This window comes from Callithrix jacchus, chromosome 10, assembly GCF_049354715.1.
Source record: "Callithrix jacchus isolate 240 chromosome 10, calJac240_pri, whole genome shotgun sequence".
NCBI lineage: Eukaryota > Metazoa > Chordata > Mammalia > Primates > Cebidae > Callithrix > Callithrix jacchus.
Genome location: NC_133511.1, coordinates 103,509,089 through 103,525,979, shown reverse-complemented (window position 1 = coordinate 103,525,979; position 16,891 = coordinate 103,509,089). Strand labels below are relative to the sequence as shown.

Sequence of the window (16,891 nt, the reverse complement as noted above, 5' to 3'; positions counted from 1 at the left end):
TATAGAACATTGTGCTCAAAAAGGTCACACTTGGATAGTGGAGACCTGTGAAAGGGAAAAACTACCAAATGATGAAAGGAACTATAGTGAGCAGAATAGATTCCCAAGATGTCCACACCCATATCCTCAGATCTGTGAATATGTTATATAGCAATGGCGAATTAAGGCTATAGATGAAATTAAGGATGTTAATGAGTAGACTTTATTATAATATTTTCCTGGGTTATCTGGTAAATTCAGTGTAATCACTGCGTACTTTGAGAAGGATGAGTCAGAATCAGAGAAGGTGACAGATGATGGAAGCAGAGTGTCAGAGTGATATGATGTGAGACTCACTTTGCCATTTATAGGTTGGAAGATGGAAAGGCAAAGACTGTGATGTGCCTCCAGAAGCTGGGAAAAGCAAGAACACAAATTCTCCCATAGAGCCTCTAGAAAAAAAATGCAGGCCTAATGACCCCTTGCTTTTAGCTCAGTCAGAGGCATTTAAGAATCCTGACCTCCAGAATTAGAAGATACTATATTTGTATTGTTCCATGCTACTAAATTTGTGTTACAGTAGCAATAGAAGCTAATACAGGAACATTATTGCTAGCTAGACAGAAGCATGAGTGGAGGGGCCTGAATTCCCATTATGTTCATCAAGCTCTTGCTCTTGGATGTACTCTCCTCAGCCCAAAATAAATATTCAAAGAAGCAGGAGTCATGGTCTCTGCTCTTGAGGAAAGAAGTTTACAAACTAGTCAAGTTTTCCAATGGGAAAATATGACCATATGGCAAAGATGTTAGAAGCACAAAACGGTGCCAACAGGATAATCAACCATCATTTACATGGCCAGCCATCCCAGAGAACTGGCAAGCAAGGAGCGTCACTGTAGCAGCTGTTGCCATAGCCCAAAATCCTACAAAGCGACTAAAAAAGAAACAAAACAAACAAGCAAATAGAAACGCTCTGAGAGCTTGAACTTGTCAAAATTGAGAGACAGCATGGTGTAATCCAAGGGAGTATGGAGTTACCTTAGGCTATCTGGAGACAAATCTCAACTCCACCCCACTATAGGTTTGTGACCTTGGGCAAGTTACTTAATCATCATCTCTTTATCTCCAAAATGAAGTTAGACCCTAGGTCTAGAAGCTATTCTCTAGGAACTGGCTGAGATCACTTCCAAAGTAAGTTAATTTTCTTTTTCTTTCTCAAAAACAAACAGATATAAGCAAGGATGATTTTAGGAAAAATTTATATGTCGGATTTACTTAAGAATATTCACATCTGATATAGTAGCCGTGAGCTACATGTGGCTATGAAGCTACATGTGGCTAGTGTGGCTAAGGAAATGGCTTTTTTATTTTAATTGCCATTAATTTAAATTTAAATAATTGTATGTGGCTAATGACTATATTATTAAAGAGCACAGTCCTAGATTATTTGCCGGACAATACACAAGTAGAAAAAGTTAGAGCTTCTTAAATGAACAGACAGGAGTATAGAGGTATGAGTTGGGTATGTGGGAAGCAGAAAAGTTCCTTTTAAAAGTTTCCTTTCTTGTTAAAGAGTAAATCATATGTGTGCTTATAACTCTTTGTTAAGCCCTATCTTATGTAGCTGCTAGACATTCCATGCTTACAGGTATGTAGTACATTCTATGTCATTGTACTTTAACCAAGATATCTGTGCTGGACATGCTCACAGGCATGTTCCAGCTCCCCATTGCTTTTACCTGTATAGAAAAATTTTAAATTATTAGCCAATCAGATTTTAGATTAGATTGTGAGGTCTCGCTCCAACCAATGGAGATCAGACTCAGCAGTAAGGATGACCTTAAATGTGTAAGGGATAAATCTGTGTTTTCCACCATTCATTGTACTCTGGCGGCACCATGACTAGTGAGTGTATCCTTCCTGCAGTCTGGGAAGTAAAAATCACATTGCTGAAAAATCCTTTGTCTCAGTGCTAATTTTTCTTTGCAGCACTGAGCATCTACTTCCAACAAATTGGAGACCCAGATAGGACTTTAAAAACAAACCTTTCTACTTCCCACAATTCCCTCCTCTTTTACTTTATAATTTTCCTTTTTTAACTTTTTATATGTTTTGGCTTAGTTGCTCTGCCTGAGTTTCTAAAAGAAAAAGCTTCTCTTTCTTTCTCTTTACACTATTTCTTTCCTTAATTTTACTTTCTGTCTCTCTCTTTCACACTTACCATTTTCCAACAAACCACAACCCTTTTTAACATCTTGCTGGACGGGTGGGGCTTGTCTTGGGTTGCTAGCTACTGATTGTGTTGCTGCTCTCCACACCTGTCTGCCCTGCAAAGTTTCTGGCAGGTAACCTCAGACCATCTTGCTGCTGCTGCTGCTGCTGCTGCTGCCACCTCTGCAAAGCCCCTGGCCAGGGGGCCCTTGCCAGTGACCTTTGCTGCTGCCATATGTGTGCAGGCCACTCGCCACTTCTGGTGCCTCTTGTGCTGCTGCTTCCCCACTCCCGGCCCTGGCACAGCAGGCACTTAGAGAGGCCTGGCCCCTATGCACCTGTGACCTCCGCCTACCTGGGCCTCACCCCAATGGACAGCTGACCCAGCCAGAGGCACCACTGTGGCCACCTCAGAGGCCTCTACTGGAGATCCTCCTGAGCTGCTTTGGCCACCTTTTGCCTTTCTTTTTCCAGGGGCGTATTCTAACTATTCCCCATCACCACCCTTTTGGGGGTCTCTCTCACTCCTCTCTTCTTTTACTTTGCTCTCTCTGGCCATATGAAATGATTACAGATCTTGCAGAGGGGAACCACTCACACTGCTCTCTCGCATGCACACTTACACACACTTAACCTTTAGAATTTTGACCAAAGCTTGAAACCTTTCTTTTCCTGCCTTGCTGAGAGATCAGGTTGATTTATTCCTCGCACCAGATGGATATTGGCTGGAGACCACTCTGGAGAGGAATGAGTCCCATCTGGGTCTCCAATTTGTTGGAAATAGATGCTCGGTGCTGCAAAGAAAAATTAGCACTGAGACAAAGGATATTTCAGCAATGTGATTTTACTTCCTGGACTGCAGGAAGGGTACTCTCATGGCACAATGGCATCCTTATTGCAGTCCAAGAAGTAAAAATTACATTGGTGAAAAATCCTTTGTCTCTGCTAATTTTTCTTTGCAGCACTGAGAGTCTAATTCCAACAGGTAGAATTATCAGAAAGCAAAACAAAATGTATTACTACGTACCTGTTATATGGCAAGTATACTATTAGGTAAAAACTATACACTAGTTAATAAATTTTCTTAAAATAAGTTCGCTTTCAAAGATTATTCAAAAAGTATTTTTTTATGAGTTCATTGGTCGTAAGTCCAGGATGTCTCTAATACAAGCAAATAACATGTATATGTAAGAATAATTATCACTTTTATATCCTTTTTATTAACATAAAACTCTTTTTTAAAACATGTCTACAGTTTCTTATCAACAATTTCAAAATCCAAATGTTTTTAAAAGTTTTCTGGAAGCTTATGGCAGAAAATCTGGCCCAGTATGGCATACAGTATTAAGATAGGTATTAATTTTCTTCATTTATACCATTTAATGTCGGTATTTATAGTGTAGAAATATAAATGTGTTTAATTGTGTGGTTTGATTATGACCAAAGCAATTGGAAGGAACTTTCTGCAGTAATGAGAATGTTCTTGACCCTGATTATGGTAGTTGTTGCATGAGGATATACAATGACTTAAGCTCATTGGGTACATTTAAAATAAATATATTTATTTATATATAAATTATGCCCTATCAAAGTTGGTTTGAAAAGAAAAATAAGTGAATATTCAAAAAATATTGACTACTTTGTATGAGGCTGATTTACACCCTTATAAATTTGCATTTTAACACCTGCTCATATATACACATAAGCATATAATTTATCTAGAGAACATGTACATTTTTATATAGAACATCTAAGAAGATAATATATTTAATAAAGCACCATAGATGATTATCATACATGATTGGAAAAACAAATGACATTTTTACATGGTCACTGTGTTAGTCTGGGTTCTCCACAGAAAAAGAACTGATGGGATATATGTGTGTGGATATATATATTTGCAGAGATATATTTACATATGACTGTCTCATTCATAAGAATTGGCTCAAGTGATTACGAAGACTGAGAGGTCATATCTACAGTCAGCAAGTTGGGGACCAAGGAGGGCTGATGGTATACTTCCAGTACAACAAGTTTGAAAGCCTGAGAACCAGGAAAGACAATGGTATCATTTCATACTGAAAGACAGCAAGCTGAGGACAGATGAGATGATGCTTCAGTCTGGATCAAAAGAAAGAAACTAATGTCCCAACTCAAGGCAGTCAGGAGGAAGAGTTCCCTCTTATAAAAGGAAAGGTCAGCCTTTTTGTTCTATTCAGGCCTTTCCTTGATTAGTTGAGGCCCATCCCTATTGGGGAGGGCAACTCTCTTTACTCTGTTTACAAATTCAAATGTTACTCTCATTCAAAAACACCCTTACAAACATATTCAGAATAATATTCAACCAGTTATCTGGGCACCAAATGGCTGAATCAACCTGACACACAAAAATAAATATAACAGCCAAAATTCCTTTCACATACACTGTTTTTTTCTTTCTGCTTTTCTGTTTAATTAAATACTTCACTTCTGAAATGGTAAAACCTAAACAAATACTGAGTATATCTAGTTAAGCACCATCATTTAAGTGTAATAACAATGAGACTATGGTCTGGGTACAGTGGCTCAAGCTTATAATCCCAGTACTTTGGGAGGCCCAGGCATGTGGATCACTTGAGGTCAGGAGTTCAAAACTAGCCTGCCAACATGGTGAAACCCTATCTCTACTAAAGATAAAAAAATTAGCCGGGTATGGTGGTAGGCACCTGTAATCTCAGCTAGTCAGGAGGCTGAGACAAGAGAATGACTTGAACTCAGGAGGTGGACGTTGCAGTGAGCCAAGACTGTGACAGCACTGCGGTAACTCCAACCTGGGTGATGAAGTGAGATTCCATCAAAAAAAAAAAAAAAAAGAGAGAGAGAGAGAGAGAGAGATAGAGAGACTGTGGTGGAATTGCAAGTCACCTTTCTTTTGTTTTCCATTGTTCTTCTGCAATCTTGGTCCTAATTACAATTCATCTATTATTCTGACAGAAAATTTCATGAAAATTCAGGGCATAAGGAATATAAATCACCTGAAAAGATGAATACTTAGTAAATTTGTTTCAGTTTACTTTCTCAAAAATGTGTTTTATTTTAACCTGCTTATGAAAATCTTCAAATTTTTATGCTTATCATCTACCTGGTAAAGTCTATGAATATAACTGACAATTTTTTTTTTTTTTTGTCATACACAATTTTGAAGTTCCTCAGTCTTGTTTTTTATGGAAATATCAATGCTATGAATGAGTGAGTAAAATATCTCCTGACCCAGGTTATTTCCCTGTTATTGATTTTTATAGTAAGTATACAAATTGTAATCATTTAAAAATAAATCTCTTGTGCAAGACTTTTCTTGTGATTTGTCCTTTTTTGACAAATAAAATCATTTTTATTGGGAGTATTTGTTATCTAGAAGTTCATTTGTATTTTTCTGCATTTGAGTTATACGTTTAACAGATATAATTCAATGTACCAATTCATGACTGGCCAAAGACAAACCAAGGATATAAATGGTATAAGTACGGTGGTATGGAGAGATTTGGAAACCAAATGGAAAATAAATTTTACTTTGATTGCACCATTATAGAGGGCCACATAACCTTAGATTCTTGTTCTTGCCTTTTCTAAAGATTCAGTAACTTCTTTTAAAAGAAAGGAACCAGATGCCTACTTCCCAAATAGGCAGTAGGTGAAACACACAAAAGTTCAGCACATAAAAATACAGCAATGGCTAACATAGTTTTAATTCATTTATCTGGTCAAGAATTACTTCTTTTTTTTTTTTTTTAATTTTTTATTGGATTTTAGGTTTTGGGGTACATGAGCAGAGCATGCAAGACAGTTGCGTAGGTATGCACATGGCAGTGTGCTTTGCTTTTCTTCTCCCCTTCACCCACATTTGGCATTTCTCCCCAGGCTATCCCTCCCCACCTCCCCTCCCACTGGCCTTCCCCTTTTCCCCCCAATAGACCCCAGTGTTTAGTACTCCCCTTTCTGTGTCCATGCGTTCTCATTTTTCATCACCCGCCTATGAGTGAGAATATGCGGTGTTTCATTTTCTGTTCTTGTGTCAGTTTGCTGAGGATGATGTTCTCCAGATTCATCCATGTCCCTACAAACGACACAAACTCATCATTTCTGATTGCTGCATAATATTCCATGGTGTAGGGGGAGGACTCAAGATGGTGCTGTGAGAACAACCCAGGATTGGAGCTCACGTTTAATCCGCAAACAGTGAGTCAGAGCTGCATTTACAGAATGATCTTTGTTGCCCACAAAACGGAGAAACTCCCAAATATAAAAAGACATGGGACGCCAGGCAGTAGGTCTGCCTGGCGAAGCCGGCAGCCGGGGTGGCGGCGGCCGGCCCTACCCAGCAATCCCCACAGGGCGTGCGTGTCCGGGTGCCCTGTTGAACCAGCAACCTGAGACTTGAGAGGGCTGGACTTGAGACTGAACGAGACTTAGACAGTAGCCCAGCCCAGGGGATTGCAGGGACAGATCGTTTGGGATACCCAGTGGGACGAACAAAACCGCGATTTCAAACTATCCCGAGCAGACGGTCTGAGACGCTCTGTGGGGGAGGGGCGTCCACCACTACGGAGGCAACCTGCCCCAACTGAGATACATGCCCACTGCTGACGCAGCCAGCCATTGCTGAGGCAACCCGCCCCACTGAGATACACGTCCACTGCTGACGCAGCCAGCCGTTGCCGAGGCAACCTGTCCCTACTGAGATACACTCCCACTGCTGATGCAGCCTGCTGTTGCAGAGGCAACATGCTACAACAAAGAGACTGCATCGCAGGGCATGGCGGAGACCACAGCAGAGCCTGCAGGAACAGGGCGAATCACTCAACAGCAGGGCGGAGCCTCGGCAGCCAAACAGTGGCTAGTCTGCCTTCTAGCTGGGCAGGACACCTCATCGAACATCCAAAAATAAAGCCCAAACCCCTCAACACAGAGCATTTGAGAAAAAAAAAAGGGTTTTTTTAATGAGCTCTGTTGCAGCAGAATCAAACATAGCAGCCTAACAGCCCTGAATGAACAACAGAGCGCACAGCTCAGCAATTAAGCCCGTATAAAGTACAAACTGTCTCCTCAAGCAGCTCCCTGACCCCTCTATATCCAAAAGACTGACATTAGGCAGGCATCATCCTGGGACAAAGAGAGCAGAAAAAGAAACTGGTAGCATCCCTCGCTGTGCCACAGCTACTAGAGGTGCACCCCAGACAAGCAGGGTCTGGAGCGGACCTCAGCAGTCGTACAGCGAAGGGGCTAGACTGGTAGAAGGAAAACCAAGCAACAGAAATACTTCATCATCAACATTCTGGGTGTCCACTCAGAGACCCAAACGAAAAGTCAGCAACTATGCAGATGACCAGCAGACAAATCCACAAAGATGGGAAGAAACCAGCACAAAAAGGAGGAAAACACCCGAAACCAGAACACCTTGCCTCCTAGAAAGGACCAAAACTCCTCACCAGCAAGGGAGCAAAGCTGGACGGAGAATGACTGTGACAAAATGACGGAATTAGACTTCAGAAGATGGATAATGAGAAACTTTTGTGAGCTAAAAGATCATGTATTAAATCAATGCAAAGAAACTAAGAACCTTGAAAAAAGATTTGAAAAAAGATTCGAGGAAATGATAACAAGAATGGATACCTTAGAGAGGAATATGAATGAATTAAAGGAGCTGAAAAACACAATACGAGAACTTCGCGAAGCAAACACAAGTTTAAATAGCCGAATTGACCAAGCAGAAGAAAGAATATCTGAAGTCGAAGACCAACTCAATGAAATAAAATGAGAAACCAAGATCAGAGAAAAAAGCGCAAAAAGGAATGAACAAAGTCTCCAAGAAATGTGGGACTATGTGAAAAGACCTAACCTACGTTTGATAGGTGTACCAGAAGGGGATGAAGAGAATAAATCCAAGCTGGAAAATACTCTTCAGGACATCATCCAGGAAAATTTCCCCTACCTATAAAGACAAGCCAACACTCAATTGCAGGAAATACAGAGAACACCACAAAGATATTCCGCAAGAAGAGCAACCCCAAGGCACATAATTGTCAGATTCAACAGGGTTGAAATAAAGGAGAGAATACTAAGGGCAGCCAGAGAGAAAGGTCGGATCACCCACAAAGGGAAGCCCATCAGACTCACAGCAGATCTCTCGGCAGAAACACTACAAGCCAGAAGAGAGTGGGGGCCAATATTCAACATTCTTAAAGAAAAGAACTTTCAACCCAGAATTTCATATCCAGCCAAACTGAGCTTCATAAGTGAAGGAAAAATAAAATCCTCTGCAAACAAGCAAGTACTCAGAGATTTTGTCACCACCAGGCCTGCTTTACAAGAGCTCCTGAAAGAGGCACTACACATAGAAAGGATCAACCAGTACCAGCCATTCCAAAATCACACTGAATGCTAAAGACCTTCAACATAATAAAGAATCTACAACAACTAACAGGCAAAACAGCCACTTAGCATCCAAATGGCAGTATCAAATTCACACATAACAATATTAACCCTAAATGTAAATGGACTAAATGCACCAATCAAAAGACACAGACTGGCAAATTGGATAAAAATCCAAAACCCATCAGTGTGCTGCATCCAGGAAACCCATCTCACATGCAAGGATACACAAAGGCTCAAAATAAAGGGATGGAGGAAGATTTACCAAGCTAATGGAAAGCAAAAAAAAGCAGGAGTTGCAATTCTCATCTCTGATAAAATAGACTTTAAAGCAACAAAGATCAAAAGAGACAAAGAAGGCCATTACATAATGGTAAAAGGATCAATACAACAAGAAGAGCTAACGATCATAAACATATATGGACCCAATGCAGGAGCACCCAGATACATAAGGCAAGTTCTTAATGACTTACAAAAGGACTTAGACTCCCACACAATAATAGTGGGAGACTTTAACACTCCACTGTCAATACTAGACAGATCAACCAGACAGAAAATCAACAAGGATATCCAGGGCTTGAACTCAGACCTGGAGCAAGCAAAGCTGATAGACATTTACAGAACTCTCCACCCCAAATCCACAGAATACACATTCTTCTCAGCACCACATCACACCTACTCTAAAATTGACCACATAATTGGAAGTAAAGCACTGCTCAACAAATGCAAAACAACTGAAATCATAACAAACAGCCTCTCAGACCATAGTGCAATTAAGTTAGAACTCAGAATTCAGAAACCAACCCAGAACCGCACAGCTTCATGGAAACTGAACAACTGGCTCTTGAATGTTGACTGGGTAAACAACGAAATGAAGGCAGAAATAAAGAAGTTCTTCGAAACCAATGAGAATGAAGACACAACATGTCAGAATCTCTGGGACACATTTAAAGCAGTCTCTAGAGGAAAGTATATAGCAATAAGTGCCCATATGAGGAGAATGGAAAGATCCAAAATTGACACCCTATCGTCAAAATTGAAAGAGCTAGAGGAGCAAGATCAAAAAAACTCAAAACCCAGCAGAAGACAAGAAATAACTAAGATCAGAGCTGAGCTGAAGGAGATTGAGACACGAAAAACCCTTCAAAAAATCAATAAATCCAAGAGCTGGTTTTTGGAAAAGATCAACAAAATAGACAGACCACTAGCCAGATTGATTAAAAATAAAAGAGAGAACAACCAAATAGATGCAATAAAAAATGAAAAAGGGGAAATCACCACAGATTCCACAGAAATTCAAACCATCATCAGAGAATATTACAAACAACTCTATGTGCATAAACTAGTAAACCTGGAAGAAATGGGTAAATTCCTGGACTCCTGTGTCCTCCCAAGCCTAAACCAGGAGGAAGCTGAAACTATGAGTAGACCAATAAAAAGGTCTGAAGTTGAGGCAGCAATTAAGAGCCTACCACACAAAAAAAGCCCAGGTCCAGACGGGTTCACAGCCGAATTCTACCAGTCACACAAGGAGGAGCTGGTCCCATTCCTTCTAAAACTATTTCAAACAATCCAAAAAGAGGGAATCCTTCCCAAATCATTTGATGAGACCAACATCATCCTGATACCAAAACCCGGCAGAGACCCAACGAGAAAAGAAAACTTCAGGCCAATATCCATGATGAACATAGATGCAAAAATCTTCAATAAAATATTGGCAAGCCGATTGCAACAGCAAATCAAAAAACTTATTCATCATGCTCAAGTAGGATTCATCCCAGGGATGCAAGGCTGGTTCAACATACGCAAGTCTATCAACGTAATTCACCACATAAACAGAACCAAAAACAAAAACCGCATGATTATCTCAATTGACGCAGAGAAGGCATTTGACAAAATTCAACAGCCCTTTATGCTAAAAACCCTCAATAAACTCGGTATCGATGGAACGTATCTCAAAGTAATAAAAGCTATTTATGACAAACCAACAGCCAATATCATACTGAATGGGCAAAAACTGGAAGCATTCCCTTTAAAATCTGGCACTAGACAAGGATACCCTCTCTCACCACTCCTATTCAATATAGTACTGGAAGTTCTAGCCAGAGAAATCAGGCAAGAAAAAGAAATAAAGGGTATTCAAATAGGAAAGGTGGAAGCCAAATTGTCTCTATTTGCAGACGACATGATAGTATACCTAGAAGACCCCATTGCCTCAGCCCAAAAACTCCTGAAACTGATAAGCAACTTCAGCAAAGTCTCAGGATATAAAATCAATGTGCAAAAATCACAAGCATTCATCTACACCAATAACAGACTTAAACAAAGCCAAATCAAGAGCGAACTGCCATTCGCAATTGCTACAAAAAGAATAAAATACCTTGGAATACAACTCACAAGGAACGCAAGGGACCTCTTCAAGGAGAACTACAAACCACTGCTCAATGAAACAGAGAGGACACAAACAGATGGAGAAACATTCCATGTTCATGGTTAGGAAGAATTAACATCATGAAAATGGCTATACTGCCCAAAGTAATTTACAGAATCAACGCTATCCCCATCAAGCTACCACTGACTTTCTTCACAGAACTGGAAAAAACCACCATGAACTTCATATGGAACCAAAAGAGAGCCCGCATAGCCAAGTCAATTCTAAGCAAAAAGAACACAGCGGGGGGCATCACACTGCTGGATTTCAAACTATACTACAAGGCTACAGTAATCAAAACAGCATGGTACTGGTACCAAAACAGAGATATAGACCAATGGAACAAAACAGAGGCACCGGAGGCAACACAACATACATACAACTATACAATCTTTGATAAACCCGACAAAAACAAGCAATGGGGAAAGGATTCCATGTTTAACAAATGGTGTTGGGAAAACTGGCTAGCCATGTGCAGAAAGCAGAAACCTGGAATCAACCCAAATGCCCATTGATAATAGACTGGATTGGAAAAATGTGGCACATATACACCATGGAATATTATGCAGCAATCAGAAATGATGAGTTTGTGTCGTTTGTAGGGACATGGATGAATCTGGAGAACATCATCCTCAGCAAACTGACACAAGAACAGAAAATGAAACACCGCATATTCTCACTCATAGGTGGGTGATGAAAAATGAGAACACATGGACACAGAAAGGGGAGTACTAAACAGTGGGGTCTATTGGGGGGGAAAGGGGAGGGCCAGTGGGAGGGGGAGGTGGGGAGGGATAGCCTGGGGAGAAATGCCAAATGTGGGTGAAGGGGAGAAGAAAAGCAAAGCACACTGCTATGTGTGTACCTACGCAACTGTCTTGCATGCTCTGCTCATGTACCCCAAAACCTATAATCCAATAAAAAATTAAAAAAAAAAATATTCCATGGTGTATATGTGCCACATTTTTTCAATCCAGTCTATTATCAATGGGCATTTGGGTTGATTGCAGGTCTTTTCTATTGTAAACAGTGCTGCAATGAACATTCGTGTACATGTGTCCTTATAGTAGAACGATTTATAGTCTTTTGGATATATACCCAGTAATGGGATTGCTGGGTCAAATGGAATTTCTATTTCTAAGGCCTTGAGGAATCGCCACACTGTCTTCCACAATGGTTGAACTAATTTACACTCCCACCAACAGTGTAAAAGTGTTCCTTTTTCTCCACATCCTCTCCAGCATCTGTTGTCTCCAGATTTTTTAATGATCGCCATTCTAACTGGTGTGAGATGGTATCTCAATGTGGTTTTGATTTGCATCTCTCTGATGACCAGTGACGATGAGCATTTTTTCATATGATTGTTGGCGTCATATATGTCTTCTTTCGTAAAGTGTCTGTTCATATTCTTTGCCCACTTTTGAATGGGCTTGTTTGTTTTTTTTCTGTAAATCTGTTTGAGTTCTTTGTAAATTCTGGATATCAGCCCTTTGTCAGATGGGTAGACTGCAAAAATTTTTTCCCATTCTGTTGGTTGCCGATCCACTCTAGTGACTGTTTCTTTTGCCGTGCAGAAGCAGTGGAGTTTCATTAGGTCCCATTTGTCTATTTGGCTTTTGTTGCCAATGCTTTTTGTGTTTTGGTCATGAAGTCCTTGCCTACTCCTATATCCCGATAATTTTGCCTAGATTTTCTTCTAGGGTTGTTATGGTGTTAGGTCTTATGTTTAAGTCTTTAATCCATCTGGAGTTAATTTTAGTGTAAGGTGTCAGGAAGGGGTCCAGTTTCTGCTTTCTTTTATTTTATTCTTTTTGTAGCAATTGCGAATGGCAGTTCGTTCTTGATTTGGCTTTCTTTAAGTCTGTTATTGGTGTAGACGAATGCTTGTGATTTTTGCACATTGATTTTATATCCTGAGACTTTGCTGAAGTTGCTTATCAGTTTCAGGAGTTTTTGGGCTGAGGCAATGGGGTCTTCTAGGTATACTATCATGTCGTCTGCAAATAGAGACAATTTGGCTTCCACCTTTCCTATCTGAATACCCTTTATTCCTTTTTCTTGCCTGATATCTCTGGCTAGAACTTCCAGTTCTATATTGAATAGGAGTGGTGAAAGAGGGCATCCTTGTCTAGTGCCAGATTTCAAAGGGAATGCTTCCAGTTTTTGCCCATTCAGTATGATATTGGCTGTTGGTTTGTCATAAATAGCTTTTATTACTTTGAGATACGTTCCATCGATACCGAGTTTATTGAGGGTTTTTAGCATAAAGGGCTGTTGAATTTAGTCAAATGCCTTCTCTGCATCAATTGAGATAATCATGTGGTTTTTTTTTGGTAAGAATTACTTCTATCATAATTCTGAAAAAAATTGATTGCAATAGCAAAAATCATAAAATCTTAAAAAACATTAGGATATGTACCCTGCTACTTCAGTTTTTTATTTCCTTTAATTATCACAAAAATCCAATTAATTGATCAAATATATTATTACATCTATAAAATATTCAACCTATAAGAGCTTAAGTATTAGTAATAGCAATGAAGATAGAAATTTGAACCCTGGTCTGTCTGACTATAAGTCAGTCTTCTAGTATTATTTTTCTTACTACTAAAACTGGAATACTAGTAAGTCTCACAGTTCTGTGAATGTGTGTGAAGTGAATGAATGTATAATTAGACAAAACATTTTATAAAACCCCATGGTGAAGGGTCAGGCACAAAGTATGCATTGTCCTTTGGCTTCTCCATGATAGATTTTTAAAAATTACCCATCTGAGTCTTAAACTTATTATCTTCAGAGAGGGACTAATATGTGCTTTGTTATGTTGAAATGAGGAGTACTTGTCATAACCTAGTATAAGAAAGTTCCCCATGCTGTATAGTGTTTATGTATTTATGCATATATAATGTATGCCCACAGATTATGTAAAAGTCCTTTATTAAAGTTTTTACAGCTTTCAGTTTATAATATACTCTAAATCAATAGACATTAAACATCAAGCTTATATATAAGCTATTTTCTTGCTTTTCTTCAACTGGCACTTCTAGAATGCATTTTTAATAAAGAAAAAATGATACCTCCATTCTGTGCTATGTGTGAACTGCATTGCCAAATGACTCTGACACAGGGATATCTTTACTTTGGCTTTTACGTAGTAATTAGAGTTTTAAAATCTTTAGTATCAAAGAATAAATTTGAGTTTATGAGAAATATTATTATCAACCTGAATACAAACCAATTAGATAGCATTCAACATTGAATTTCTGAAAATATGAGGTTTGTGTATGTGTTTGTGTCACAAATATTGGATATTGGATCGACATAGTCAAATTAGCCTTACCTATGGGCATGTTGGAGCTCAAAATCTACAGTCAGATACTAGATGAATGAGAACATGGAGGGATAAGTGCTGTAAATATACAAAATAAATATTCAATAGGGAAAAATCCACATATTTAGAGATTTTGAATCTTCAGTGAAGACACCAATAAGGTTAACGAATTGTTTGAAAATGCAACAGATAAACATTAGAATAATTCCTTCTAAAGAATAGTTAGGGATAGTTTTAGCATAAATTGCTGAGGGAATACATTATAAAGCTGCTTTGTGCATTAAGTACAATAACTTCTAAAAATATTAAGCAAGATTCTTGCACTTAGAGTAAATTATTAGGTACAAAACTAAGAGAAACTTGAGTCTATTAGAATTCAGGCCATTTCGATTTTAAGAATTTCTGCAATTATTCTCTAAGTAACAGTGACGACTTAAAGACTAATCACTACTTACTTATATTTCTTGACATTTTATGACATGATACATTAATGGCAAATTTTTCGTTTTAAGTAAAATTTCTTTTTTTCATATATAAAAGGACACAAAACATAACTACATGTATCCATAAATTATCCAAACATGCACACTTGTGAAACTTCAAAAGAAGTTAATGCATAAAATATTTTCAGGGCCTCAGACACCCCTCATATTCCTTCAATTACTTTTCCCTCTTTCTATCCCCAACAAAAACCCTAATGCCTAAAATTTAACAATGCAAGTTAATTTGCCAGTTTTTCAAAAACTTTATATAAAGGATTGTTTTTGTTGGTGTTGTAGATAAAAATTTATTTTCTTTTATTTTTTTCAGATTTGTTCTTATATTTTAATAGCTATATATATATGAGTATATGTAATTCTTGACTTCCTGTGCTTAGTAATACAATGTAATATGAGATTACTCCATGTTTTTGCATATATCAAAAATTCACTCATTTTTATGATTGTATGATGGATATTTATGCTTTCTTTATATATATGCTTTCATTTTATATATATATTTATATATATATTCTTTAGAAATACTATTTTACTCTGAAATTCTTCTATAAGTCTCTTTTGAGTTATGCTTTTCTCTCAGGTACCTGTCAAAAAGTCAAATTATTGCATTATAAGTTATACATATGTTCAAATACAGAAGATAATTCCAAAAGATTCTACAAAGTTTTGACAGTCATTTTAGAAGGTTTTCACGTGCTACCACCTTACAAGGACAAATAATCCGCTATAGAGTATTAAGCTACATATTTTAATTTGGAAACAGTTTGAAAACTAGTGCTATGCATTCATTCTTCACACTAAGTAAAATTCCTCATTCCTCACACTAGTGCTATGCATTCATTCCTAACACTGAGTATCACAAATAAACTATAATGCAGTCTGATATTTCAAATCAATGGAGTCCTTCACATGTTATCTGCAAAGTGTGTAACTTTCTAACTTTGTTTATTTTTTGCTTAGATCCAACTTTTCTGTGTGTGTCTTTTTCCTTTTGAACTAAATTAGCTACATCAGGAAATGCACATTTGCTAGAATCTACTTCTAGTTTCTCACTTTGCATCCTTTTTTGTTTGTTTGCTTGCTCTCTGTTAATATCCAATGTAATTTTCATAGACATGGATGCTTTTCTTCCATCTATAATTACTTTTCCTATCTTGGGCATGCAGATTACTAAATGCCTCATTATGTGAGATTATCTACCATAGATACTGTCAAGTTTTACTTCTAAGGGCAGTACAAGCTAAATGACTTTTCTTTGATTGTTTCTCAAATGTAAACTGGCTGCACATTGATATCAATTAAAAAGACACCATATGCCTATAGAAAATATAGGATCATTTGTCTATTTTTTTGTCATCCATCACATACAAGTCAAGGTAAGCTTCATTTATTTTAGGGGCTTTTCCATTTTCAATGATCAAAGTTCTGAGTATTTTCAAAATAAAAAACAGAGACAGGCTCTCTGAAAGAAAATAGTATTTATATGGGAACAAGGTATTGCCATTGGAATATGTGTGCCTTAGTAAGCTATGTGAGTATTCATGAAGGTAGTAAGACAAAGGATATTAAAGAGAAAATTAGGATGATTACATATTGTTTTGAAATAATTATTCTTGATTACAAGAATCAATAACAAGAGTGACACTAGGCTGACACTGGGCAGGGGATTGCTTCAAAAATGTCTGCAGTAATAGTTTTTGTGTAAGTTTGTGACAGCCTTTGTACAAATGTTTTTGCAGAATCTTTTGTGATAGTTTTCATTGTCATACATTAATGCAGGAGTAACCCTCTCTTTATAGCTTTCCCCAGCTATATTTGTCAGAGTTTTTGTTTTTGTGTTCTTTTCTCTAACACATGTGACTTCATTTTGATTTGACAACTTTAACACTTGTTTATATCACTTAATTTTCCTGAATTTTCAATCATTTTACCATATGAATTTTACCAACCTACATATCTAAGAGTTTCCAATATGAATTTAGGCATAAACTCAAAGGCTTCTACCAGAATTTTAGGTCTTCTATGTTTATA

The 16,891-nt window shown here is 38.0% G+C and overlaps 1 long non-coding RNA gene across 1 annotated transcript in view; it reads left to right on the top strand.

The window, feature by feature from the left end:
- The first annotated feature begins 931 nt into the window (after nt 1-931).
- The window catches only part of LOC144577999 (uncharacterized), a 181,896-nt gene continuing 165,936 nt past the window's right edge, over nt 932-16,891 (top strand). Inside the window, exon 1 of the long non-coding RNA XR_013522925.1 lies at nt 932-1,170. This is a non-coding gene — a long non-coding RNA (uncharacterized LOC144577999). The remainder of the gene's footprint in view (nt 1,171-16,891) is intronic.